Source organism: Lithobates pipiens, unplaced genomic scaffold (assembly GCF_037356315.1).
Source record: "Lithobates pipiens isolate NorthernLeopardFrog02 unplaced genomic scaffold, aLitPip1_a1.2 Scaffold_16, whole genome shotgun sequence".
Classification (NCBI taxonomy): Eukaryota; Metazoa; Chordata; class Amphibia; order Anura; family Ranidae; genus Lithobates; species Lithobates pipiens.
The window spans coordinates 513,637,755-513,645,938 of record NW_027507748.1 but is presented as its reverse complement, the minus strand read 5'-3'; the positions used below and the strand labels follow the sequence as shown (position 1 = coordinate 513,645,938).

Genomic DNA, 8,184 nt, shown 5'->3' with positions numbered 1-8,184 from the left:
CTCCCCTCCCTCTCTCTCTCTCTCTCTCTCTTGTAATTATAAAAAGGCTTTCACAAATATTGTTAAATGTATTAAATATACAATTGTATAAAATTAGACAAATAAAATTCTATATTCTCATACATTTTGTGTGTGGTGTTTTTTTTTTTTTTTTTTTTAATATATGGTTATAGGTCAGATTATATTTAAGGTCTATATCTGACACTCACGTTACATCAAGAATACATACATTTTATTATTTCTATATCAGGCAAGAAAATAAATAAATCTCTCTATCGTGAGTGGAGCTTTATTTTTTGTTGGAAATTTATTAGTCTTTGTTGTGCACCCGGGCATACTTTTTTATCACAGAAGTGTGTGGTGACAACTATAACTATATTTTTTTTTTTTTTTTGTACGCATAAGCTCAATGGGCTATTCGAGGGGTGCCCAACCGCTGGCACTCTGATGTGGCCCGCCATGTCTTGCTCTGAGATGTCGGGTCAGCATGCCAAGATCGCAGGTTCCCGACCCTCCATCTCCGAGCATCAGCGCAAAGAACGGAGCCGTCGCTAGAGGAAGCCAGCTGGCTCCTTCTCAGGTGGAGTGATACCAAATGTACTCCTGCCTATGACATGAAGCATCGCTTCTGCTCTCTACAGCAGCAGCATGCTTCTGTTTTCTGTCACACTAACGCATGGGAACCCGCAATTTGGACACCAGTACTTAGCAGCATTACCAGTACCAAACAGCAGTAACCACCATCAGTACCAGCCAGTGGTATCAGCAGGCAGTGCCCAGCAGCAGTAACGCCTGATTCACACCTATGCATTTTTTGTGCTTTTTGCAAATTTACACCACATCCATTTAACATTGGATTGAAATGGAACACGTTCTGTAGAGCAAATCTGCAAAAAGCACTAAAAATGCCATAGGTGTGATCAGACCTAACAGCCAGCAGTACCAGCACCTGTCCGAAGTACCAGCCCTTTAGGACAGCCAGCAGCAGCCACCAGTTATAACCACATGGGGACAGCCACAACCAGCTGCAGGAATCCTGAGGAAGAAGTGAAGATAAAGGTCAGTTAAGATGTAAGAAAAACGCAATGCATCCGTGTGAAAGCAGCCTTAAGCCCCTTTCACACGATTGGTCTGATCGGGTCTACCTGTCTGTTTTTTAGGAGGACCCAATCTGACCCTCCATTCACCTCTATAGAACGGCATATGTAAACAGACTTGTATCTGCTTACACAAGCCTATCTGCAATCCAAACTCCTTAAAAAAAATAAAAAAAAATTGCCACCTCCGAGAATGTGAGTGGGCGGGCAGGTGTCGCCGAGGGTAAGAGCCGGCGGGCTGGCTCTGTTGAGAGACAGTGGGTGGCTCGGCTCACTGACAGTATGTGAGTGACTGCTGGCCAATTAGGGAGTCGGCGGGAGGAGAGAAGAGAGATGATATCTCTCCCCGCCAGGCGCCTGCCCTGCGTCCCTGCAGTTCCGCCCTCACTGTGCAGTGTGCAGGCAGCCGCGGCAGCAGAGAGATTATTTCATCTCTCTGCTGCTTGACTGGTAATCTGCTGCCTGGGACATGGCAAGTGACAATCCACATTGTGTGGCATGGGATGTGACAATCTGCAGCTGGTGAAAGGTGACGTGGCAAGTGACACTCTGCAACGTGTGGCATGGGACGTGGTGAGTGACAATCTGCATCTGGTGACGTATCAAGTGACAATCTGCATCTGGTGACAGGCGACGTGGCAAGTGACAATCCGCAATGGCAGGTGACAGCAGCAGGTGACACGCTCGGGGCTCCCACTGATTCTGCATTATGGTAAGTTGAACCATTTAATCTTTTATAACAATGTAATAATAGTAATGTGCTTCAATCATCCTGACACCATAACAACCGTGGCGCCGTGATGATTGAATCGTTAACACCAGCAATTTCCCTGATAAATTTACCCCCAAAAAACATATTTTCTGGCAGTGCCCCTCCTGAGACTAGGCTCTGGATCCACCCCTCCTGTAGACAATACCGTTTTGATTTATGATCCAGGTGCTCTTATATTACAATTCTCCAAATTTTTATGGAGTTTACATTTTTATTTTTTTTATTTTTATACTTCTTTCAGAAATGCTGGAATGCACAGCCCAATGGTTGAACAATTTATACCTTTGATACTGGAAGACAAGAGAGGAGACCGATTCCGAATATGTTTTATTTAAACTAGGATATCCATTTCTGGTTTGTGGTATCTAACAACCTTGTAAGTATAAAATAAAAAATGAAAAAAGGTATACATATTCTCATTCAGATTTACTATTTTTATTTTTTTTTCATAACATTTTTAACATAATGTAAAAAAAATTATATAAAATAATTTAAATTGAATGTTACTCTAAGGCCAGTTCTGAGGCTTCATAAGCATTAGAATACATGAATTCGATATGAATCGTTGGGATCTGGAACAAAGCGTTTCGTACAGCATTAACAGCACAAGATGGGATGACTCTCCGGTTTCCCTTTCCCAAGTAGCCATAGATCCATGCAGTAAACGTTCTATAAGCTGTCTTCCGCAATCGTCTTAAAAATAAATAGAAATGATTACAGTTGCATAACAAATAATTCACTATATATTGGAACTTTTAATTTGTTAAATCGTAGGTCTGCCTACCTTTTTCAGAAATCTAAAAGCCAGCAGCTACACAGACTACAGCTGTAGATTTTTAATATTAGGACACTTACCTGTCCTGGAGTCTAGGAATGTCGCCACACCAGCTTATTATAATTTTTTTTATACACTGCCAACAGATCACTTTTTTTTTTTTTTGGGCTTTTTTTATAGATTATCAGTAATATTGGAATGCATTTTCTGCACTTGCACCATTTCCTATTCCCAAGACGTTCTGTTTCACCTTCCTCTTTAGTTTCTGTTGATTGAAGCATGAAAATCTTTTGTAATGGATTACATGGAAACGCTGGATCGTTTTCTGGCTCTGTATATTGTGACCATAGTTCCTCAAGCAACATTTGTCTCTGTAGCATAAACCAAAAAATATTTTCTTTACCTATTTATCCTTTATAGGTTAATAAATAAAATCAATTTTATTACGAATTTTGATTTAATATTTATTCTTGTTTGGCAAAAATGTATTTAAAGAAAGATGTTTTTTATTTTAATTTAAATAAATAATGTTTGATAGTAATTCATCATGGTTCTTTTTTTATTTAATTTTATAATTACACATGTTACACTTCATGATACCTCAAGCTATTTCTAATAATGCTTACACTCTCCCATGTAGTTGCTAACAGAGGGGGTTTCAACTTCAATCTGAGGCAGTATTGCACCATGTTTTAATAATAATTTTTTTACATTAAAAGATATTTTCTACTTATCAAGAGCATTGTCAATTTTACAATTCTTTATGGACACACACACACACACACACACACACACACACTTAGAGATTGCACTTGTAATGCCTACAGGAATGCCTTCAGAAAATAACCCCCCCTGTCCTCCTGTATTCTCACCTACCCCCATCCCTTAGATACCTACGCCAATAAAATGAGGGCTTTTTAAATCAAACAATGAATTAACTGTCTTGCTTCCTTGACCACACTTCACAGTCAACATTGGTACGAGAAATGGTCTGTCCAATAGGTTTGTCTCCCCCTTCCTCCTTTACATGCAACATTTCCATTGTCAAAGCGCAACACGGTTTAAGCATGCACATTGGGAAACTAGCTGTGAAGTTGCAAGGCTCCAATTGGAGTTATAGCTACACTTATCTGCCTTCCCACAACTGTTTTTGACAGGTACATATTTACACTTCAATCTGACATAGGCGATGTTTGGTACATCAAACGTTAGAACCTCCCTCCTTTGCCCCCATGACATTTGGAGAGTGCATCATGATTTGCGCTTGCACATTAGGGATATGACCATGAATCCCAATGGATTCAATGCCAGTTTCTCATACTGGTCATGGTGGTGGCAGCTACCAACAGCTGATCTGAAAAGACATTGCAGCCTCACTGGACAGGTAAGTGTCCATAGATTAAGTCACCAGCTACTGTATTTGTAGCTGTGGATTTTACATTTATTTTTTGGCACACACTGAAAAAAACATTAAAAGAGAATTGTGGTGGATTTTTTTTGTACGTTATACTTACCAAGGTGGATGCAGCATGTGACCGATGCTGCATCTGTCCACCGGTGCCTTGCACTGAGAATAGAGCGATCAAACATCGCCAAGGGGGATCCGTGAGAACCAAGCCAATCGGAGAGCTACTGCCTGTCACTCAGCGGTTCTCCACTGAGATGGCTCGCAGTCCAAGCACCTGGCGCATCCAGACTTCCAGAGTCGAGATGACACGGTGCCTGGACTGATCTGTGTGATGTCAGCAGAGAGCGGACTTCAGACCAGCTGAAAACGGGAGAAGCACAGCCAAACAAGCTCATGCATGACTACAATACGAAGTAGAGACATGTAACTTTTACATTATAAACGTAAGTTTGTTTTTGAAATTTAAAAAGTTACTTACCATTATTTTTTATCAGTAAGATCTGTTAGATGTAAGAATAAAAAAAATTATTAGATCACAAAAAATTATAAATTGGGTTAAATGAGAAATAACTAAAATTATATTTTGTATAGTTAGTAAAGAAAAAACGTATATATGTACACACATAATATGTATAGTAACGCACATATAATGAAACAAAAAGTGTTTGTGTATAGGTATAAATACATACATACTGGACACTTTATTATGTACAGCTTTCACAGCACCGTTTTGAGTGTAGAACTGGAAGGAGCCATCAGAAGATGGGGACACTGCAGCTATAAAGGGATGGACATGGTCCGCAACAATACTCAGGTAGGCCGTGGTGTTTAAATGATACTCAATTGGTACTAAGGGGTCCAAAGTGTGGCAAGGAAAATATACCCCTCACCATTACACCCAGGGCCGGTGCTACCACTAGGCGGAGTAGGCAGTCGCCTAGGGCGCACTACCCCCCAGGGCGCAGCCACAACCTCTGTATGCCTCCAATCCCCCAATGTCTTCACAGAGTAAAAGCTCACAGCAGTGTGTGTGTGTGGGGAGGAGGGGCGGGGGTTCGGTGGAGAACAGAGCATCGAGAGGTGCAGCATCTGTTAGCCGACACCAGAGCAACACCGCCCAGTGCTGAGGAGAGCCCCGGATGTAATGATCGATGAAGCAGAAGTAAGGAGGAGGGAGGATCACTATCTACAGCGAGCTGTGGAGGGAGGGAGGGGGGGGGGGGAAGAGTAGTGCAGGAAATAAGAAGTCAGCTAGGTAGGTCAGTATGTGTGTGTGTGTTTTGTAATGGTCAGGTAGGTCAGTGTATGTGTGTGTGTGTCAGGTAGGTGGGTCAGTGTATGTGTAATGGTCAGGTAGCTCAATGTGTGGGTCAGGGTGTGTGTGTAATGGTCAGGTAGGTCAGTGTATGTGTCAGGTAGGTAGGTCAGTGTGTGTGTGTGTAATGGTCAGGTAGGTCAGTGTGTGTGTAATGGTCAGGTAGGTCAGTGTATGTGTGTGTGTGTGTGTGTGTGTGTGTGTGTGTGTGTGTGTGTGTGTGTGTGTGTGTAATGGTCAGGTAGGTCAATGTATGCGTCAGGTTGGTGGGTCAGTGTGTGTAATGGTCAAGTAGGTAGGTCAGTGTGTGTGTGTGTGTAATGGTCAGGTAGGTCAGTGTATGTGTGTGTGTGTCAGGTAGGTGGGTCAGTGTATGTGTAATGGTCAGGTAGGTCAATGTATGTGTCAGGTTGGTGGGTCAGTGTGTGTAATGGTCAAGTAGGTAGGTCAGTGCGTGTGTGTGTGTGTGTGTGTGTGTGTGTGTGTGTGTGTAATGGTCAGGTAGATCAGTGTATGTGTCAGGTAAGTGGGTCAGTGTGTGTGTGTAATGGTCAGGTAGGTGGGTCAGTGTATGTGTAATAGGTAGGTAAGTCAGTGTATGTGTCTGGTAGGTGGGTCAGTGTGTGTGTGTAATGGTCAGGTAGGTCAGTGTATGTGTCAGGTAGGTGGGTCAGTGTGTGTGTGTAATGGTCGGGCGGGTCACATATTGCAAAGGCAGTGGAGCCATGGGCAGAACCAATGGGGGGGGCAGCAAAATGAGGTTTCGCCTAGGGTGTCAAAAATTCTTGCACCAGCCCTGATTACACCCCCACCACCAACCTGAACCCCGTGATACAAGGCAGGATGGATTGATTCATGCTTTCACTTTTTTTTTTTTTTAATGCAAATTTAAAACCCTACCATCTGAATGTTACAACAGAAAATGAGACTCATCGGACCAGTCAACATTTTTTCAATCTTCTATTGACCAAATTTGGTGAATCTGTGACAACTGTAGCCTCAATATCATCATGTACTTAGATGACTGGAGTGGCACCCAGTGTGGTTTTCTGCTGCTGTAGCCCATCTGCTTGAAGTTTCAATGTGTTGGGCATAAAGAGATGGTATTCTGCATACCTTGGTTGTAAATAGTGGTTATTTGAGTAAATGTTGCCTTTCTAAAATCTGTACCATTAAAAACTCTGAACTCACATATGAAGTAGGGATTTTAACACACACATAACAAATGGTCCATAATGGAGGCAAACACACCACACCCCCATATCCATGCCCCTATATCTACATGAAGGTTGATGGATGCATGGATTACAACGTGGGGTTGTTTATTTTTGTAAGCATTGGATTAGAGCCCAAAGGCTCTAATAGGCTTCAAGAAAGGGTGACCATGGCGCAGAGAGCACCGTGCTCAAAGCCCACCCACTTGTGTGACATTAGCAAATTTAAAATCGTTATTGTGACACTAATTTCCTCTTGGTCATTCATGGGAAAAGGGTTCTGAGACACAACTGGGTGGGAGTCCTACCTAAGACCCGATTGGCCGTGATAATCAGCAAACGCCATGACTCAGGGGAGATGCAGGGGTAAGCCACTGTAGCCATGACGTGGATGGGGTAAGTGCGGGACTGGCAGGCAGCAATGGGTGAGCAAAGTGGTGATCGAACAACGCATATATTAATTTTGTTGCTGCAATTATTTTTTTAATGAAAAGCTGTACAGAAAAAAGTAGCCGCTGGGTGTAGATATACACACACATATATATATATATATATATGAGAGAGAGAGAGAAACACACACACACACATATATATAACGAGATACATATATAAGATACATGTATAACAAGAGATATAGATATATCTATATACATACACACACATATATATATATATATATATATATATATATATAAAACAAGATATATATCTCTTGTTATGTAGATATATCTGCACAGAAGCAAATGATTTAGTTTACAATTAGTATATTTTTAAGCCTCTTACCTTTTTGCTGCTGGTGTCTGTTATAAATGCAGTATATTTCCTGGTTCCTGGAGGAAGGAGGGGTTTGCATAGCTAAGGGGCGGTAACTTCCTCTGGCACTGCCGTTGCTATGGAAACCTGACCTGAAACCTATTTCACTGCTTGTGTAGCACTGAGCATGTGCGAGATTTGCAAGGCTGAGATCCAGGAAGAAATACAGTCTGGCTTCAGATGCCCACACCAAGGATGGCCACAGTCTGCTGCAAGTTTATAAAGTTACAAAATGCTGTAATAACCTAACAAAACGGACCTTTGTTTACAGACTAACTTTACTAGAATGCTTTAAGCTTGTGTATGATAAGTGTATGATAGGTTATTTTTATTTAAAAAGTCACATTTTGGCTGGAAAACCACTTTAAGTGTATAATAATTGGTTTGTGTGATCAAGGACATATGTACGCAAATGATCATGTACATATGTCTGAAGGTGATCATGTACATATGTGTGCAGATAATCATTGGGACATGTGATTTTAGTGGGACATATGTGGGAGACATGTCTTTTTTTATCTGGGGACATGTCTTTTTATTATTTGGGGACATGTGTGTTTTGGGGACATGTGTGGTGACATGTGTATTGTGGTGACATGTATGTTTACACTGTAGGTTTATACTAGACTGGTGATCAGTTAGTAAAAAGCTGTAAAAACAGCTCATACTCACTGATCACCAGCTGGCTGCAGCGATCTGCTCTCCTCTCCTCAGCGACGACTTCCGTGTGAGGAGAGGAGAGCCGATTGCCTAGCAACCAGCTGTATGTTTACATCACATGACAGCCGTA

The 8,184-nt window shown here is 41.7% G+C and overlaps 1 long non-coding RNA gene across 1 annotated transcript; it reads right to left on the bottom strand.

Annotated features, from left to right (window-relative positions):
• Window positions 1-2,288: 2,288 nt before the first annotated feature.
• Window positions 2,289-7,625, bottom strand: LOC143983439 (uncharacterized). Its single transcript, XR_013274609.1, has 3 exons — window positions 7,365-7,625; window positions 4,531-4,552; window positions 2,289-3,015 (listed from the first exon to the last, which is right to left on the bottom strand). It is a non-coding gene; the product is annotated as an uncharacterized LOC143983439 (long non-coding RNA).
• Window positions 7,626-8,184: the final 559 nt, after the last annotated feature.